This window comes from Rutidosis leptorrhynchoides, chromosome 8, assembly GCF_046630445.1.
Source record: "Rutidosis leptorrhynchoides isolate AG116_Rl617_1_P2 chromosome 8, CSIRO_AGI_Rlap_v1, whole genome shotgun sequence".
NCBI classification, from domain to species: Eukaryota; Viridiplantae; Streptophyta; class Magnoliopsida; order Asterales; family Asteraceae; genus Rutidosis; species Rutidosis leptorrhynchoides.
The window spans coordinates 323,444,523-323,466,215 of NC_092340.1; the positions used below are offsets into that span (position 1 = coordinate 323,444,523).

Here is a 21,693-nt window from a genome sequence, read left to right on the forward strand (position 1 = left end):
ACGGGAAATGATCCTTTCTAGTGGCATCATTGAGACGTCTGTAATCAATACAGACTCTCCAGCCGGTAACCATTCTAGTTGGAACGAGTTCGTCCTTTTCATTTACAATAACGGTTGTACCCCCCTTTTTGGGTACTACTTGTACTGGACTAACCCAAGGACTATCGGAGATGGGGTAGATTAACCCGGCGTCAAGAAGCTTGACTACCTCTTTTTTAACAACCTCTTTCATGTTGGGATTTAGCCTTCATTGTCTTTGTACTACTGGTTTGAAGTCATTCTCAAGGAAAATTTTATGTGTACAATAAGACGGGTTTATCCCTGGAATTTCTATCGTTTTCCAGGCTATAGCCTTTTTATGGGTTTTTAAAACAGAGATTAACCTTTCCTTCTCATTACCGGAAAGATGTGAAGTAATAATTACCGGTAATTGAGATGTACCTTCGAGATAAGCATACTCCAAATATTTGGGTAGCTCCTTAAGCTCTAGTACGGGTGGTTCTTCCAAGGAATTCTTTATACGGAATCTATCTTTATTTTCGATATCTTCAAATGATTCCTCTTCCTTGGGAATTCCTTCTTCTATGGTCTCATCATCCGTGATCACCTTCATCAATTCATCAAAATCTTCATCAATATTGAAGTATTCACTTTCACTTATCGAGGCAAACCCCGAGGTATCAATTTCAAGTAGCTCCTGCAATTCATCCTCAACACAAAGATTTATAACATCAATTTGTAAACAAGAGTCATCGGTGGAAGTGGGTCTTTTCATGGCTTTGTCAATATGATAAATTATTCTATCGTTTCCCACACCTAGACTTAATTGTTCTTTTTGGACATTAATGATAGCATCTGCGGTGTTAAGGAAAGGACGTCCTAAAATAATAGGAACTTTTGTGTCCTCTTGCATTTCTAGAATAACAAAGTCGACGGGAAAGATAAGTGAGCCAAATTTTACAAGAATATCCTCGGCTATACCTATGGGAGTATCAAATAATTGATTTGCTAATCGAATACCCATCCGGGTTGGTTTCAAGTCTCCTAAGTCAAGTTTCAAATATAACGAGTAAGGCATTAGGTTAACACTTGCACCTAGGTCGGCTAGTGCATCGTACACTACCGAATCACCCATCATACATGGTATGATAAAACTACCCGGATCTCCCAATTTTGGAGGTACATTTTTCTTTTTCAAGATGGCCGAACACTCCTCATGGAGGAATGTGGTAGAAACTTCATGGTATTTACCCTTCGAGGATATGAGATCTTTCAAAAACTTCCCGTAATGGGGCATACCCTTAAGAACCTCCGCGAGTGGCATGTTAATGCTGATTTTCTTGATCATATCCGCAAATTTCTGATATTGGCTCGCGAGTCTGTCTTTCTTCAATGCTTTTGGGTATGGAATAGGTGCCTTGTACACCTTCACTGGTGGTTCTTCACTTTTCTTCGATATGACCTCTGGTGGATCATCTTTCTCTTGTTCTTTTTCAACATGCTCATCTACATCAACAGGTACCTGCAAAACAGAAGGAGACAAAGGAACTTCCGGGGACTTAAGGGTCTCCGAGTTAGTGGTTAAACGACTTCTAGTAGTTATAGCATTTACATGCTCATTCCTTGTTTGATTATTACTGGGATTCACTTGAGTATTTGAGAGGAGAGCACCAGGTGGTCTCTCTACTAGTAACTGTGAGATCCTTCCAACATCCCTTTCTAAATTCTGAATAGTAGCTTGTTGATTTCGAATTTGCTGAGTTTGAAGTTCCGCAGTTTGCTCGTACTTAACCATAAAATCTCTCAAAAGATCTTCTAAACCAGATTTCTTCTCGGGTTATGGTTGTACATGTGTTTGTGGTTGTGGTTGATTGTGTTGGAAATTATTTTGGTAATTTCGTGGAGGTTGATTACGATTGTTTAGGTGATTGTAACCCGGTGGTGCATTTCTTTGATTTTGATTTGGGAAATTCGTGTTATTTTGGTAACCTGAATTTCCTCCTTGGTAATTGTTGTTGTTTGAACCTGAAGGTCCTCCTATTTGATAACTGTTGATAGGAGGATATTTCCGGTTCATTGCTTCAACCGCCGGAAAGTCGTCAAAATTCATTTCACCTTTACGCAAGTAACCTAAGAAATTTGCTTGCTCTTCCATCGTTGTTTGATCACAATCTCTAGTGAGATGGGGACCTTGGCACAATTCACACCCTACCCAGATAGCATGCATTTCTTTGGTTACCTTCTCAATTTGCCTTGCTTGATTTGCCAATTGAACTTTTAATGCAGCGATTTCATCGTTGCTTTCTACATTAGCAACCGTTGATGATCTAGAGAACTCCATCTCTTGATGCCAATTATGAGAATGGGCTGCTATATCGGCAATTATTGTGTGAGCTTCTTCTGGCGTTTTCTTCATGATTGAACCTCCTGCTGCAACATCTATATCTATTCGAGTAGCCACATTGACTCCTTTATAGAATATTTGGACCTTTTGAAATGTATTCAACCCGTGTTGAGGACATACCATAAGCATTTTATTGAATTGGGTCCAAGCTTCATAAAGAGTCTCATTAGGCTTTTTCTTAAAGTGATTTATGTCACTTTGTAACTTTGCTGCTTTTGAAGCAGGGAAGAACTCTGACAAAAACTTGTCCATCATATCATTCCAATCTTCGATATAACCTTCTGGTAAAAAATCTAACCAATCTCTTGCATCATCCTTTAATGACCATGGAAAGATTTTTAAACATGCGACATCATCGGTGACATCTTTGATTTTGAAAAGCTTGCAAATGCTTACAAACTTACGAAGATGCTCGTTAGCATCCTCATTTGGGGCTCCACCGAATTGGCATGTATTAGTCACCATGTGGAGAAATTGACCCTTTATTTCAAAACCATCAGTCATCGTGGGTTGAATAATTGCGTGGTCTTGACCTGTTCTTGTTGCCTTCATTAATGAATCCATCGTTTGATTTGTAGCAACCATCTCTTCCTCTTCTTTAATAACTGGCTCTATGATTGGTTGAACAATTAGTTCAGAGTTAGAATCTAATGAAAGTGATTCTAAACCCTGAGCAAGAGACTCTACTTCTTGAGCTCTTAAGCGTTCGTGAAGTTCTCTTTCAGGTTCAGGATATGAAGGAATTAAATTAGAGTTGGAAGAACGTAGATTCATGCATTAATACCTATCCTGCAATCACAACACCACAAACAAACCAATTGCAAAAACACAAGCTTACAATAAAAAGTAACTTTTCTAGGAATTGAATTCCTACAAAAGGATCGAATAATTCAAAGTTTATTAAAATCTTTTAACAAAACCGCTTCCCCGGCAGCGGCGCCAAAAAGTTGATGTTTCAAGACGTAACCTTTAAAATGTAGACAATATGCTTAATAATTAACACATAATACAGGCAACTAAAACCCGATCATGCAGTAACTAGCAAGTAAATTAACCAGTTCGATCCACAGGGAGAAGTTTGTTTTAAGGATTTTACAACAATTAATTATTCTAAAGGGGGTTTGTGTTTGAAATTGTATTTTCGTTTAACGAAACAGTAAATAAATATAATGAATAACAAGAATGAGAATGCGGTGTTTACTTCTATGCTTGATAAATGACAGGGATTGTTCTTTTATAATTAAAACCATTATGTGATAGTTATAATAGAGCAGTTTATATCAATTTCACAATTTCTATAAACTTAAGAATTATGTTTAATCAACATGATTCTTTCTTGGTTAAATTCACATAAAACCTAGTTTACTAAGATTACTCTAAGTAAACTACACGATTGTAAAACCTAAATATCATTCAATTACCATCCTACACTCACATGTAGATGTCTAAATCACTAGGTGTTGAAGTACAAGTTATAACCAATGATAAACTAACATAAATCAAGTCACAACTCGTATAATTGAACTAGGATATAAAGATGGTTACAACAATGGTTTTTTCGAAAGAACATGGTGATTTAGATTGATTTAACTAACTAGACCCAACCCGGTTAAACTCACGTAAAACCTAAACTACAACAATTACTTGAGGTAATTTCATGACTATGTTGTTTTGGAACTCCTTCAATTACCGGATTAAACACATAACGAAATTACTTAAGCTTATGTATCTTACCGTCTAGATTACTAGTTGTATTGAAGCTTAAATTGTTCACCGAGTTAACTCACATTAATAGGTTTGCAATTTATGTAATTGAAGTGATGAACTAAACAATCATAACTATGGTTCTTGTAGTTGGACTAGATGATTTAATCAATCAAACATATATATAACTAGCATAACATCAAAGTATAGAACAATCTCAAGCCATAAATCTTACATTGAAGCAAACACACAAGGCTTTTAGCCTAACATAATCATAATAGAACTAATGGAACAGTAAATATAATTTGAATTCGTGTTTAAAAGATATAGAACAATAATACCAATTTCGATGATTAACCCTAGCTTAATCTTGATGTTGAAAGAGTGGAGATTTCCTTATAGCCTTCCTTGAGCCTTGAAAATCGTACTAGAACTGAGGGAGAACGTAATAGTGAAGGTGTATCAAGTATGTAACCAAAGGCTCCATTAAATAGGCTCAAAAGTTAGGTATTTTGGCCAGAAAGTGACCAGATGCGCCGTATCTCTTTGGGATGCGCCGCATATCTTTACGTTCAACAGATTTCATCTAGATTCTGCACTCAGAACTGTCGGCAGGGGATCAGATGCGCCGCATCTGGGACAGATGCGCCCCATCTGGCTTGGATGCGCCGCATCCCTCTCAGATGCGCCGCATCTGGTGCTGTTTTGGTCCAGAAATCCTAATGCTCCGTATCTGAAACTGTCGGGAGTTATTTGGTGCAGAGATGCGCCGCATCTGAGGTAGATGCGCCGCATTTGGACCTGTTTTAGTAGTTTCGGGCTGTTTTACGCGTTCAATCTTCGTTTTAACTCTGTTTTCGCTGTTGGTCTTCATTTATTCAATCACAAAGAACTTTTACAAATATACATGAATTACAATACATACGTACAACAATTACATACAAATTGATATTAAATCAGATCGGAATAACGACAATAAACATGTATGATTTTGGCGTTATCGGTGGTACTATAAATAGGTACTTGGCCGCATCATACCACATGCGGGCCTACTGTTTCACCGCTAGTGCCTACCCTTGGATCCACCGAGGAAAAATCCAGCTGCGTGGTTGTGACTGGCGAGTTTGCCCTTGGTGGTGTAATCCCATCTAGATATATCGGCTTATACCTCTGAAAAGGCTCGCCGAATACAGGTGGAGGATATGGTGCGTATCCCGCCCCCCGTGGTCATAGCTTGCGTCTGCTGATTACCAGACGGTGTATTTTGATTATCTTTTTGATTACGTTCCGATGAGTCCCCGGAAGTCATGATACTGTAAAAGAAAAAATTCAAAAAATTTGTGAATAATAAGCCATATAATTCAAAACCTTTTTTTTTAAAGCAAAAGCAATTAAACAGTCTTGAACTAGTTCGACTCTCAATGAAAGCACCACTTGATCATGCATATTTTTACCATAGGGTTAATATGTATGTTCAATACGCAAAGGGGGGGTTTAAGGATCTTAGAACAAGGCTCTCCGGTCCGGCTACCGTGAATAACCCTGGCCGACATGATGATGTCGGCGGGGTGGCCAAGTGATTAAGTTCACCTTCGATAATGGTCGTTGATCGGAAGGCCCCATATAAGGCTGTAGGTGCTAGTCGACAAAGAACTAACCTGTTAACCTTGAGAAGACGAGAGATGATGCTGGTTACGTAAGATGTGTGATTAATGATTGTTACGTAATGTGGTTGTCCCTTAGAATGATAATTAGGGTTTGTATATATATGCAAACCCTAATTCTAGAACCATCCGAGATAATGGTAATCCCTTCCATAACCAACTCCCCGAATCACGGATATAATTATGGAAAAGATACTTACTTGAGGACCAAGTAATCGCCGTACCGGGAACAAAGGCATTCGATACGAATCTGCATGCCGCATACCGCATACAAAGTATACGCATACGCATGCGCGCGAGTGCCCGCATACGTATGTATTGCGCATGCGGGTTGCGGTATCATTAGATGTTTAGGGGCTTATTTATCTTATATACTCCATTCGTCCCTTATTTATTATCCAGTATTCAATTTTACAATGTGTTAAATTAATTTCTCACTTTCATAAATAGAAAAGAATAAGAAGTGTATCCGTTTTACTCCGTAATAGGATGTTTCCTGGGCTTCTTAGTCTATTACACATGCCCCTTTCCATTTAAATACATCCACGTGTGATCTTTCCATCTACTCAGCTAAACCAACGTATATTCCTTTTTATTTTTAATTTTATTACATTTCCCCAAAATTCATCCTTGTTTCCAGGTTGTTCATATGTCGTTGTCTTTTCAAGGGGTATACATGTTCTACCAAAATCATCGTTCTTGAGCAAAATGACGGCGGCGACATCATCCACTTCATAGTTGTACATAATTGTTAGGGTTTATTGTGACGACCCGGCAATTTCCGACCAAATTTAAACTTAATATTTATATTATTTCGACATGATAAGTGAAGTCGGTTAGGTTGAGTCTCAAAAATTTTGAAATGTTTCATATATTCATTTGACCTTTGATCATTCCCGACGATTCACGAACAATTTTGTGTAAATAAATAAGTGAATAAATATATAAATAAAAATATAAATATAAGTATATATATGTTAATTTGAATTAGTATAATACTATCTAATTGTTTGAGTAAAATATGTAGAGAAATATACAAAATATATGAAGCTCGAGATATACAAGTGTTGTTATTAATATTATTATTATTAAACCTATTATTACTATTAGTTTCATTCTTAATAATAAAATTAATATTAAATAATAATGCTTACATTATATTATTTCTTTACATAATTAATATAAAAATATAAACATATACTCGGTATACGGATACAGATATATACATAAATACATGTAACTTGTTATATCTTAATTATTATTTGTATTAATATTAGATATTAAAACTTCTTTTATAATTAACAATCATTAGTAGTATTATCGATAATAATATTATTATTATCATCTCATATTGTTATCATTAGTAATATTATTAATTCAACGATCATAAAAAAAATACAAACACAGTGTTATATAAATACAACATAGATATATAGATATATGTATATATTGCGATAAATACAGATATACATATAAATCAGAATTTTTGTTATTTATTATTATAATTATTATTATTATTATTAATAGAATTATTAATTATTGAAAATTAAAAATTATAAATATAGTGACAGGATACATCACGCGTATGCAGTAACTGACATAATCTATTTTTTTATTTTATCTTCTTCTGCTGTTGGCCTGTGAAACTTGGTCGATCCTTTGTATCACAAGAAAACAATTTTACACAAATTATAAGGATAACAACTCCATTAGTTACTCAAAAACAGAATCCACAAAATACTAAAAATCGATTTCGTAAAATAAAAAAAAAAAAAAAAGAGTACAGCCTACTTTTCTTTTTATTTTCTCTGTTCTTTGTTCATTTTACCAAAAACTCGAATCCAAATTTAAATGCAAAATCTAATAATGCAAAGATGTTAGGAAAGATCAAATTAATCTATCTGTAAGTTTTCGTGTCTCAATTCTTTGTATTAATGTTGAATTTCGAAGTCAAAGTTTCAAGTCAAAAGGTCAACATAATTGTTCATCACAAAAATTTGAACTTGTCTTGATTTATTAAATTAAATTGATGATTCCATTAGTTTCTATGAACGATTTACAAACTATTTCGTGTTTTAATCTAAGTCCAATACGTTCTTAAAATGGAATTCATAAAATATTTTTTTTTCTTTTATAACAGCGACGCAGGCTGTGGTTGTTTTCATTTTTTTATTTTATTTTTGCTATTCAATAGGAGGTTACAGTTATTACGTATAAAAAAAAATCCAAACTCTTGCTACGATGTCTTGTTATATTAATTTCTGGTGGACTAGTTGATGATTGAAGAAGATGAAGTACTCGCTGTTAAATACTAGATATATTAATTTAGGTGGAGTAAATAATCAGAAAACCAGCTGCAGATGGGTGGTTGTGAGTGTTATTGAGTATCCGGGAGGTCTCGGGTTCGAGTCCCGTTCGCGACAATTTTCTTTTTAAGACTTCTTTTGAGGTAGTTTTCATATTAAGAATTTATATTATCATTATTATTATTATTATCATTATTATTATTATTATTATTATTATTATTATTATTATTATTATTATTATTACTATTATTGTTATTAGTTAATGTTATTATTGTAAGAATATCACTAGTTTTACTATCATAATACCAAGTATTATTATTATATTAATATCATTATATAAATATTAATATCATTGTTATTGTTATTATTGCTATTATTATCATTATTATTCTTATTATTGTTATTACTATTATTAGTAATTAAAATTAATTATAAACACATATGCTAAAATTAATAATAAAATTGTTATTATCACTAATAATATTAGCATTATCATTAAATATTATTATTATTATTATCATTATTATTAATTTTATCAGATTATTATTAATATAAGTATCAATATTATTATTATTATTATTATTAGAATTACGAATTGAGGTTATAGGAACTCAAGTCATTAGTTTAGAAATGTAACACAAAGATTTGGATAACTATGAACATAATAGTTGTGATGATATTGTTAAGATTATAATAATAGAAATCTTGAAAATGAAATAAGTACTATTATGAAAATGATTAAGTTAAAACTATAAATAGATAATGATTTAAAGGAACTATTAAAAATTATTATAATTATTGATATCATTGTTATTACAATACAACAAAGTATTAAAATCATTATTAAAATCATTATTATTTCTGTTAACCTTATTATTATCACTTTTATCATTATATAAATATAGCATTATTATTATTTCTAATATTAGTAATGTTATAATTATTAGTAATACTATAATTAGTAATTTTATCATTATTATTATCACTATTAGAGTTATTAATATTAATATTTTATCAGTAATATTAAGTATTATCAATATTATCATTTTTACCATTACAAATATTATCTAAAGTACAATTACAATTACTAATTTCATCAAAAAAAGATAATCCTACAAAAGTATATTTAACTTAACTATGTTAAAATTTTCATTTAAAATGAATACATTTAATTAAATAATAAATATATATAAATTATTAATACAAAGATTTTATCACTAATAATAATAGTATATATATGAGTTCGATTACGATTATGTGTATTAATAAATATACAAATGATATAGGTTCGTGAATCCGAGGCCAACCCTATACTTGTTCAATATCGTTCTATGTATTTTTACTACAAAATACATTAGGTGAGTTTCATTTGCAATATATATTTTTGGGACTGAGAATACATGCGCTGCTTTTATAAATGTTTTACGAAATAGACACAAGTACTTAAAATTACATTCTATGGTTGGATTATTAACCGAATATCGCCCTTCAAGTCTGGTAACCTAAGAATTTAGGGAAATGGCCCCTGATTGACGCGAATCCTAAAGATAGATCTATGGACCTTGACAAGTCCCATTCGGGGTACGAATGCTTTAGTACTTCGAGATTATTATACAGACGAGAGGTTCTGTTTGGGGATATTCTATGCATTAAGTTAACGTCGGTTACCAGATGTTCAATCCATATGAATGATTTTTATCTCTATGCAGTTTGCGAAATGCCTGATATGAGATGTATATTTATGAGAACTGAAAATCCCGTGGTCTATTAAAATGATGGAAATGATTGTTTATGATAAACTAATGAACTCGCCAACCTTTTGGTTGACACTTGAAAGCATGTTTATTCTCAGGTACGAAAGAAATCTTCCGCTGTGCATTTGCTCATTTTAGGGACATTACTTGGAGTCATTCATGACATATTTCAAAAGACGTTGCATTCGAGTCGTCGAGTTCATCAAGATTATTATCAAGTCATTTATAATTTAGATATATTATGAAATGGTATGCATGCTGTCAACTTTCGATGTATTGAAAGTTTGTCTTTTTAAAAACGAATGCAATGTTTGTAAAATGTATCATATAGAGGTCAAGTACCTCGCGATGTAACCAAATGTAATGTATTCGTCCAGATGGATTAGGACGGGTCCTTTCAGTTGGTATCAGAGCGGTGGTGTTAGCGAACCAGGTCTGCATAAGTGTGTCTAACTGATAAGTCGTTAGGATGCTTTAGTGAGTCTGGACTTCGACCGTGTCTGCATGTCAAAAGTTTTGCTTATCATTTCGTGTCGAAAATTACCTACTTATTATCCTTAGGAAATTACCTGCTTATCATTCCTAGTCTAGACACATCTTGCTGCATTTATTGCATGAATAGTGTATAGACAGATTCATATTTTAGCGTATCTGCTAATTCATATCTTAGCATATCTGTTACTGTAAACTTTGCCTAACATATTCCGTAGATTTCTCCGTAACTTATGGGATTTTAGTATTATATATGTATATGTAAATTATGTATTACAGGGTACTAATCTACATCCTATAATCTATTTCTTATTGAAAATCCTTCATCTGATCGTACGAGATGAATCCTGCAACCAGTTCGAGTCCCTCAGATTCCGATAGCTATTCCGATAGTTATTCCGATAGCTATTCCGACATGGATATTCACCTAAGCTCCGAAAACAGCGTCACCAGAATGAATCAACCAATCATCCATCCTCAATTCATCTGACGGGTTCATAGTCGACTTAATCAATGGAGACGAGTAGAAAGCGATTCTTTCCACCCATCAACCTGCACTCTTGGCAAAGAATCTGAAGCACTTACCGGCAAACCAATCCGAAATACCATTTTCACCATCATTTCCTGAATATCTCGCTATGATTATGTACTATCTAAAATTCTAAATCTTTTTCATCCGCTCGTTCCGACCGACAATCATCCCGGAATAATAGAAGAAGTTAGCGAACTTCGCGCTCGAGTAATCAATTTGGAGAATATGGTGAAAAATCTACCAGCTTCAGCAACATCACCGACACCAACAGTACCATCAGTAACAGCACCAGTACTATCAACAATCCATGCCTCAACATCTCATTCTGTACCTCGAGTATAATTATCGTTCCACGAATCGTTCTACATCATTTATCTTCGTTCGACATGGCGATTATATGATCTCTAATGTTTTAGAGATTATACATTCTTATTCTAACGGTAAATCAAATGAGTCTAATATCATATTGACTCATTAAATCCATGATTACATCTGAAGAAAATATATATGTATATATGTTTTTCATAAAGATTGTAATTAAAAATTATTTTGTACAAATTGTTAATGGTGAAAATATTTTAACGGGTAGGTAATACCCGAGGAATATTTAGATTTCACATTAATAAGTTACACTGTACATTCTTCGAATCTGATTCAACAGTCATTTACTATCCTATTTACATCCACCGATATACGTATTCATTCACCATAGAATAACCATTTTCATTCAACTTCATATTTGAATTTTGACTTATCAGAATCCAACAAGTGGCATAATGAAGAAAACATTGGACAAAATAAAATTTGTTAGAAACAAACAAATTAACTATGATAAATTTTGTTAAGAATCCACGCTAACGAAATCCTAGCTAACTGTTCCTAGCTAACTGTTAATTCCGTATTACATTTTAATTATCGCAATTTATTTATCACAATTTAATTATCGCAATTTATTTTATCTCAATTTTAATTCTCGCAATTTTATTTTTCATCATTTAATTTCTGTTATTTATTTTATGCACTTTATTTATCGTCATTTAGATACTGTTATTTACACATTTAAATATCGGGACACGTATACAAGGTTTTGACATATCATATTGACGCATCTATATATATTATTTGGAATAACCATAGACACTCTATATGCTGTAATGATCGAGTTCGCTATACAGGGTTGAGATTGATTCTACAATAATATATATAGTTTGAGTTGTGATCAAGTCTGAGACGTATACGGGTCACGACACGTATTAATTAATTCAAATATTATATATTAAACTATATATGAATTATTGGACTGTTAACTGTGGACTATCGACTGTGGACTAATAATATTGGACAAATTAAAATGAATTAAAACATTGATTGTAACATATGAAACTAAACATTTCTTCAAGTTTGCCACTTGATTTCATCTTAAGCCTCATTTGTATATTGACGATTACAATCTGCGTTCAAACCTTTCATGATTCTTGAAAATACCTCAAACGAGAGGATGAACCAACCGCACTTCATCTACGGAAGAAAAGATTAATGCATATAGTTATGCACCTAAAAAACTCTCGGAACCTGAACAAACGTTTGACACGTATCTGTGCTAACTCTTTTGGCGTTGTTGTTACCGAAAATAACTTTTCAATCCCTTTTCCAAATTAGTCAATTTTGTCACAGCTCCAGCAAGTCAACTTCGACTTTTCGTTCGAAACAACCTTATTATAACCTTGATATATTTGCGTGCTCTTTTAATGTTACCGGAGAACCTTTTATATCCCACCATATTACCAGCAGATGTACCAGAAATCTCGTCGCTCCTTGGTTTAAATCTCTCCGACAAATCACTATATTTATCTATTGAAGTCTCATCATGTACTCATCCGCATCTTGTAACAAAAATTGCCGTACCAATTACCGGGAATCAGCAAATCTGTATTGTGAGACTCGCAACATTTCCACATCAACAGTTATATGTATCCATATAACATTTATCTCTTAAAATTATGATCTTCCATTCTGAAATTCTGAAAAGCACCCAGTTTGCGAATTAATACCCTGAATTTTGAAAAGTTGAATGAAGCAACAAAAAATGTAAACGACCTCAACAGCCAAAAGTTGATGATAAAGAATTGTATGTTGGCAAAGCTCAGAAAAAGTTTGAAACTGAAAAACTGATTGATCAAACTACGAAGGAGTCTCCGAATAAATCACAAGGACTAAACTTGTACATTAAGAATCCTGATGATTCTGTTTATGATGAAATCTTTAGCGAATACCTTGCTTCTGACTCCAAACTCTTGAGGACAAATTTTCTTCACCATCCTTCGATATTAGAAATTCCAAGATATCATCGTATCTTTCATTATAAATATCCTCCATATTTCGGAAGATATTTTCATAACTATTCTTATTTGAAATCATTAATCTCTTCGTACTATCAGTGTTACATTATATAGAAACTGTTAGTTTTTATATTCTGTAAACTTTCGAGATTAAAATATGAATGTTATGGTAGTAATGTTGGGAACTGATGCATGAGTTAGTATAATATAATGACACTTGATCAACGTGATTATATTACAGTAAGTCATGCTGAGTTTCTAATGGGACATGATGATTCACAGATCATAACGTCATCATGTGTCATGTTACATAACTCTTTCATTCTGCTTAACTTCTGAACATATCAAGAAAATATATTCTTGATAGTTCTATTCTCAGTAATTCTGGTAATTTAACCAATTAAATCGTGCTATTACAATTCTTCTGCTTAGTATAGTGTGATCATTCAAAATCTCATACATATGAATTATGGACCATTATTCGCTTGACTTGAGGTTGGGAAGAGAAAACAAAAGTATGGAGCATCAAAGTATAAGGGAAGATATAAAGCCCGATAACAACACATAAATTACAAACAGTGTATATCAAGGTTTATAGCAACATAAAGACACGGGAGGATTAAAAGTACTATAACCCCAAGGGCAAAGTAGAAATAAGCAGATTCCTCTGGTGGAAGTTGGAAAAGGAGAATGATGGTTGTGATAGTAAGGATAAGGACAAGGATCAGAACTTGATTTAGCATTTTCATAAACTTTTGAATATGAGAATTGGGTATAGAAATGGTAAAAGTAACGGAATGGAAGAAGTTAATTTATAGTGAAATATCTGATAGAAAAATCGAGGCAGATCACCGTATTTAATTATAGATCTTAATCTCTTTATTCGCCGAAGAATCAAATCTCTCAGATTTCCAAGATTTTCTTTTAAATTCCTTGAATTCCGGAATTCAACAGTGACTACGTCAAAAGTTAAGACGCAACTTATTTTCAAAAATCAACCGTGACTACGTCACCGGTTAAGACGAACCTGCATTTACTCATTTCATTCCTTTGTGATAGCTTCACTCGTACTCTTTGAGTAATCGAATTATCTTATCCATATTACTCAACAGTAATAAAACTCTATTTATCAGCTCATATTCGTCAGGAAAACATTCTTATTGTTAGCCATGACGACCTCACTCAAATTTCGGGACGAAATTTCTTTAACGGGTAGGTACTGTGACGACCCGGCAATTTCCGATCAAATTTAAACTTAATATTTATATTATTTCGACATGATAAGCGAAGTCGGTTAGGTTGAGTCTCAAAAATTTTGAAATGTTTCATATATTCATTTGACCTTTGATCATTCCCGACGATTCACGAACAATTTTGTGTAAATAAATAAGTGAATAAATATATAAATAAAAATATAACTATAAGTATATATATGTTAATTTGAATTAGTATAATACTATCTAATTGTTTGAGTAAAATATGTAGAGAAATATACAAAATATATGAAGCTCGAGATATACAAGTGTTGTTATTAATATTATTATTATTAAACCTATTATTACTATTAGTTTCATTCTTAATAATAAAATTAATATTAAATAATAATGCTTACATTATATTGTTTCTTTACATAATTAATATAAAAATATAAACATATACTCGGTATACGGATACAGATATATACATAAATACATGTAACTTGTTATATCTTAATTATTATTTGTATTAATATTAGATATTAAAACTTCTTTTATAATTAACAATCATTAGTAGTATTATCGATAATAATATTATTATTATCATCTCATATTGTTATCATTAGTAATATTATTAATTCAACGATCATAAAAAAAAAATACAAACACAGTGTTATATAAATACAACAGAGATATATAGATATATGTATATATTGCGATAAATACAGATATACATATAAATCAGAATTTTTGTTATTTATTATTATAATTATTATTATTATTAATATAATTATTAATTATTAAAAATTAAAAATTATAAATATAGTGACAGGATACATCACGCGTATGCAGTAACTGACATAATCTATTTTTTTATTTTATCTTCTTCTGCTGTTGGCCTGTGAAACTTGGTCGATCCTTTTTATCACAAGAAAACAATTTTACACAAATTATAAGGATAACAACTCCATTAGTTACTCAAAAACAGAATCCACAAAATACTAAAAATCGATTTCGTAAAAAAAAAAAAAAAAAAAGATTAAAGCTTACTTTTCTTTTTATTTTCTCTGTTCTTTGTTCATTTTACCAAAAACTCGAATCCAAATTTAAATGTAAAATCTAATAATGCAAAGATGTTAGGAAAGATCAAATTGATCTATCTGTAAGTTTTCGTGTCTCAATTCTTTGTATTGATGTTGAATTTCGAAGTCAAAGTTTCAAGTCAAAAGGTCAACATAATTGTTCATCACAAAAATTTGAACTTGTCTTGATGTATTAAATTAAATTGATGATTCCATTAGTTTCTATGAACGATTTACAAACTATTTCGTGTTTTAATCTAAGTCTAATACGTTCTTAAAATGGAATTCATAAAATATTTTTTTTTTCTTTTATAACAGCGACGCAGGCTGTGGTTGTTTTCATTTTTTTATTTTATTTTTGCTATTCAATAGGCGGTTACAGTTATTACGTATAAAAAAAATCTAAACTCTTGCTACGATGTCTTGTTATATTAATTTCTGGTCGACTAGTTGATGATTGAAGAAGATGAAGTACTCGCTGTTAAATACTAGATATATTAATTTAGGTGGAGTAAATAATCAGAAAACCAGCTGCAGATGGGTGGTTGTGAGTGTTATTGGGTATCCGGGAGGTCTCGGGTTCGAGTCCTGTTCGCGACAATTTTCTTTTTAAGACTTCTTTTGAGGTAGTTTTCATATTAAGAATTTATATTATTATTATTATTATTATTATTATTATTATTATTATTATTATTATTATTATTATTATTATTATTATTATTATTACTATTACTATTATTGTTATTAGTTAATGTTATTATTGTAAGAATATCACTAGTTTTACTATCATAATACCAAGTATTATTATTATATTAATATCATTATATAAATATTAATATCATTGTTATTGTTATTATTGCTATTATTATAATTATTATTCTTATTATTGTTATTACTATTATTAGTAATTAAAATTAATTATAAACACATATGCTAAAATTAATAATAAAATTGTTATTATCACTAATAATATTATCATTATCATTATTAGCATTATCATTAAATATTATTATTATTATCATTATTATTAATTTTATCAGATTATTATTAATATAAGTATCAATATTATTATTATTATTATTAGAATTACGAATTGAAGTTATAGGAACTCTAGTCATTAGTTTAGAAATGTAACACAAAGATTTGGATAACTATGAACATAATAGTTGTGATGATATTGTTAAGATTATAATAATAGAAATCTTGAAAAGGAAATAAGTACTATTATGAAAATGATTAAGTTAAAACTATAAATAGATAATGATTTAAAGGAACTATTAAAAATTATTATAATTATTGATATCATTGTTATTATAATACAACAAAGTATTAAAATCATTATTAAAATCATTATTATTTCTGTTAACCTTATTATTATCACTTTTATCATTATATAAATATAGCATTATTATTATTTCTAATATTAGTAATGTTATAATTATTAGTAAAGTAATACTATAATTAGTAATTTTATCATTATTATTATCACTATTAGAATTATTAATATTAATATTTTATCAGTAATATTAAGTATTATCAATATTATCATTTTTACCATTACAAATATTATCTAAAGTACAATTACAATTACTAATTTCATCAAAAAAAAGATAATCCTACAAAAGTATATTTAACTTAACTATGTTAAAATTTTCATTTAAAATGAATACATTTAATTAAATAATAAATATATATAAGTTATTAATACAAAGATTTTATCACTAATAATAATAGTATATATATAAGTTCGATTACGATTATGTGTATTAACAAATATACAAATGATATAGGTTCGTGAATCCGAGGCCAACCCTATACTTGTTCAATATCGTTCTATGTATTTTTACTACAAAATACATTAGGTGAGTTTCATTTGCTCCCTTTTTAAATGCTTTTGCAATATATATTTTTGGGACTGAAAATACATGCGCCGCTTTTATAAATGTTTTACGAAATAGACACAAGTACTTAAAATTACATTCTATGGTTGGATTATTAACCGAATATCGCCCTTCAAGTCTGGTAACCTAAGAATTTAGGAAAATGGCCCCTGATTGACGCGAATCCTAAAGATAGATCTATGGACCTTGACAAGTCCCATTCGGGATACGAATGCTTTAGTACTTCGAGATTATTATACAAACGAGAGGTTCTGTTTGGAGATATTCTATGCATTAAGTTAACGTCGGTTACCAGGTGTTCAATCCATATGAATGAGTTTTATCTCTATGCAGTTTGCGAAATGCCTGATATGAGATGTATATTTATGAGAACTGAAAATCTCGTGGTCTATTAAAATGATGGAAATGATTGTTTATGATAAACTAATGAACTCACCAACCTTTTGGTTGACACTTGAAAGCATGTTTATTCTCAGGTACGAAAGAAATCTTCCGCTGTGCATTTGCTCATTTTAGGGACATTACTTGGAGTCATTCATGACATATTTCAAAAGACGTTGCATTTGAGTCGTCGAGTTCATCAAGATTATTATCAAGTCATTTATAGTTTAGATATATTATGAAATGGTATGCATGCCGTCAACTTTCGATGTATTGAAAGTTTGTCTTTTTAAAAACGAATGCAATGTTTGTAAAATGTATCATATAGAGGTCAAGTACCTCGCGATGTAACCAAATGTAATGTATTCGTCCAGATGGATTAGGACGGGTCCTTTCATTTATGCTACATGTTTTTTGTATTTAAAGAAACTGGCACAAAAAATTAGAAACTACGGCCAAATTTACAACTATGGTTTAATCGAGTTTAGTGTTCGAAAGAGATTGTATATATGTAACCATCAACTGATTTTGTTACCAGGTGAAAGCATATGAACCGTGTGCTTACATACAGTTTGGAAGGTGCGTTGCCAACTTGCCTTTCTGGACGTTGATAGCACAGTCATGACCATGTTTCCAACTGGTATACACAGAAAAGGTACTAGAGGTTTTGATCATTTATTTTTTTGTATAATTAAGATTAAAATCTTTGTTACTAAAGGTGTTTAACTGAGATGTCTGTTTCACTTTAGTTGGTTAAAGTTAAATATGAATGCTGCTTATTCTGAAATCATTATGAATAGATTGTGATAGTTAGCAACCGTATTTTTATTTCATTATTTTATTTTTATATTTTGGTGACTATTACTACTATATACTCCATACATACTAATACTAATACTAATACTATACTAATACTAATTGAGAAAGTTTTAGAATAGTAAGTGAATAGTACCACTTTTACGCTTTACCAACTTGTGTTACTAAAACTTATTTTTTAATCGAGTGTATTACGGTTGAAGAGACTTTTGAATCGATGGGTGCTCGATGGTCATGGGACCGGAGGATATTGCTTTCAAAGTATGTATATTCAACACTCTTCATTTGCTTTTGGTTTATCGTATACTTTTTTAATTTTAACTTGGTCATACAATGTTATAAAACTGTTACATATTTTATAAATGAATATGATATGATGTCTGCTTTTGAAAATTATCATGTGATAGATACTATGTTGGTGTAGCACTGTAGCCATATAAAAACTATAGGTCTTTATTCAGTGAACAAAATTTCCTTCATTGATTGAAACTAGTTGTGGAGCCCTCGCTTCACGTCGGGGGCTCTATTTTGAATGCGTGTTAAAAAAAAGTCTTGATCTATTTTGTAAAAAAAAAAAAAAATTCGACATCTAACATTGAAGGGTTGTTCCTTTTGTGAAAGTTGTTTCTTTTAGCGTTAAAGTTAGTTGATCTATTTTTGTAAAAAAATAATGTTTTTCGATATCTTTTGGTAGCATTGAAGGGTTGTTCCTTTTAAGAAAGTTGCTTCCTTTATCGCTGAAGACAAAAAAAAAAGTGTAGCATAGTAGTGGCCTATGTGGGTCCTACTGTTTGAGCGTAGTGTACAAGTCGGTAAATCGTGGTGGGTGTTATTATTCAGTATTTTTGGTGTTAGTGATGGGATAAATAATAATTTAAAATATATGTATAAAGTGGGAGGTTCGATTAGTATTTTAATGGAAGTTATAGGGTTAGGTTTGTAAAAAGTGAAAAACTGAATAGTTTTATTCATAACAAATAAGAAAAATTTTATCTATTAGTTATATTGGTAATTAAAGAGATCTTTAATCACTTCATTATTCATTTTGGTTGCATCCGCAGGTTGTTTAGTATTACCTATCAATTATGCTACGAGATGCGAAGTTTTGAATAATGGTGATAAAAAATGCGATTACTATAAGAATTATTTAAAAAATGTTTTCTTACACCATATTGAATGTGAATAACATATAATATATTTTATTTGCCCATTTGGGTAGCCTATATATTTCTTGTTTGTGGTTAACAAGCAGGTGGTCAGTCGCGAGTTGCGGCGACCACCTTGCAATGCATTCATATCGTGTGTTACATACTTTCACGATGTTGTTTGCTCCATAATTGTACAATGGCTGACCTAATACTGGAGTTACAACATCTTTTAGGTACATTCATACAAAATCCTGTAGGCTGCAATAGTTCATAATGTTCAAAGATCATTAACTGTATTCATGCCATGCCTTTCTTATAAATCTTGATGTAGACATCAGTACACGACATACATGACACACGACATACATGACGCACCTGTAGGGTAAAAAGGATATTTACGTTACACAATTTCAAGTAAAAATTTATTACAGTTAGGGACCAATCAGCACTTAAATGACCCAAATTATAGTAGTTGTCAATATGAAATAAGCAACCTAAATTGACCTTAAATATGCACTTTAAAAAAAGAGCAAGTACCATTTGTTTGTAGAACGATGGAAGAAATACCTACATTTAAACAACAGAAATAGTAAGCTTCAATAAGCAACCCAAAAGCGAGAAATAATTAAGAAAAGCAAACAAAAATACACAACAGTTGACTGCTGACCTAGAGTAGTTTCAGCAGCTGACTGTCAACGATTACGTTAAGACTATCTTTGCCTTAGTTACTAATGCCTTAGTTACTAATAATGAGGTAAGTATAGACGGTTCCAATGAACTGATACAGAACTGATACCCTTAGCATTGAAAAAGCACATTTAATTTACAAATAGCTGCCATAATTTTGGAATGCAAAAATAAAAATATGATCTTTAAATCTTACATTCCGTAGGGTTATTCGGTTCCTTTGAGACTTTAAGTGTTGTACCTGAGATAAGAGATCAACACCAATAGCAAAACACATCAATTGAAAACACACTATATGTAGTATGTATATATCATATAATTGGTGGTGTGAACTCACCATTGCTGCTGCAACTGATTCGGGTGCCATTATTGAAGTTCATTTTAGAAATACAGAGACAACAGAGTGAACGAAACAGTACTAACTTCACATACAAAGAAACATACTTGTTCAAGCAAAAACAGAGAGAACTCACATCGCGACAAATGACACTCATGTACACTCGCAGCTGACAATTTTACGAATTCCCCAAACGAAATACCTGAGACACCATAATTGCGAACATCAGAATAAACTGAAGACTTAAACAAACATCAGAATAAACTACGTGTGGTCAGAAGTAGAAAGTAACAACATGGAAGCTAACCTTTTTTTTTTTGCTATTGGATTTTTTCATTCCTTGTTTTTCTTTACATACCTGATGGCTTTATATGATATACTATGTTTCGTAAAAAAAAAAAATTATCAACATAAGAATGAAGCCAAGTTTTTGAATACAATATCTATACTAAGTAACACCATTGTACTTTAAAAAAAGCAAAGCGAAAAGTACCTGCTGCTAATGGCTTATCTTCAGATGGCAGTAAGTCTATGGCAGAAAATGCAGCCGAGTGACATTCCAAGAAGAGAATCAAATCACGTGATTACTACTTCACATATCACTTCTCATAGCCTCTTATCTAGGGTTTTTTTATTTGGACCGTCCTTTATATTACTCGAACCATGTGCACACTAAAAAAAACTCATTATTTACTTGAACATGTACGGAGTATATGGAAATCATGAAATCCCTCATTTTTATTTCTCCCATTTCCTCTTATCCCTACCATCTTCAGCCATCAATCCATCGACCCAACTCTAAAAATAACTTTATTCATCTTCTCCATCTACTTAAAAAACTCAGGCCATTTTGAACCACCTTCTCCAACTCCGCCATTTACCACCGCCATCTACCTACCACCATCCACCACCTCCATTCACCACCTCCATCATCCACCTCCGCCATCCAC

The 21,693-nt window shown here is 31.4% G+C and overlaps 1 long non-coding RNA gene across 3 annotated transcripts; it reads right to left on the bottom strand.

Moving 5' to 3' along the window:
• Positions 1-19,783: 19,783 nt before the first annotated feature.
• LOC139862671 (uncharacterized) lies at positions 19,784-21,007 on the bottom strand. Of its 3 annotated transcripts, XR_011764252.1 has the most exons (4): positions 20,744-21,007; positions 20,387-20,647; positions 20,257-20,286; positions 19,784-20,094 (listed from the first exon to the last, which is right to left on the bottom strand). It is a non-coding gene; the product is annotated as an uncharacterized lncRNA (long non-coding RNA). The 3 variants fall into 3 exon arrangements; XR_011764250.1 differs by having other exon boundaries at positions 19,784-19,977; positions 20,387-21,007; XR_011764249.1 differs by having other exon boundaries at positions 20,387-21,007.
• Between the last annotated feature and the right edge of the window lie 686 nt (positions 21,008-21,693).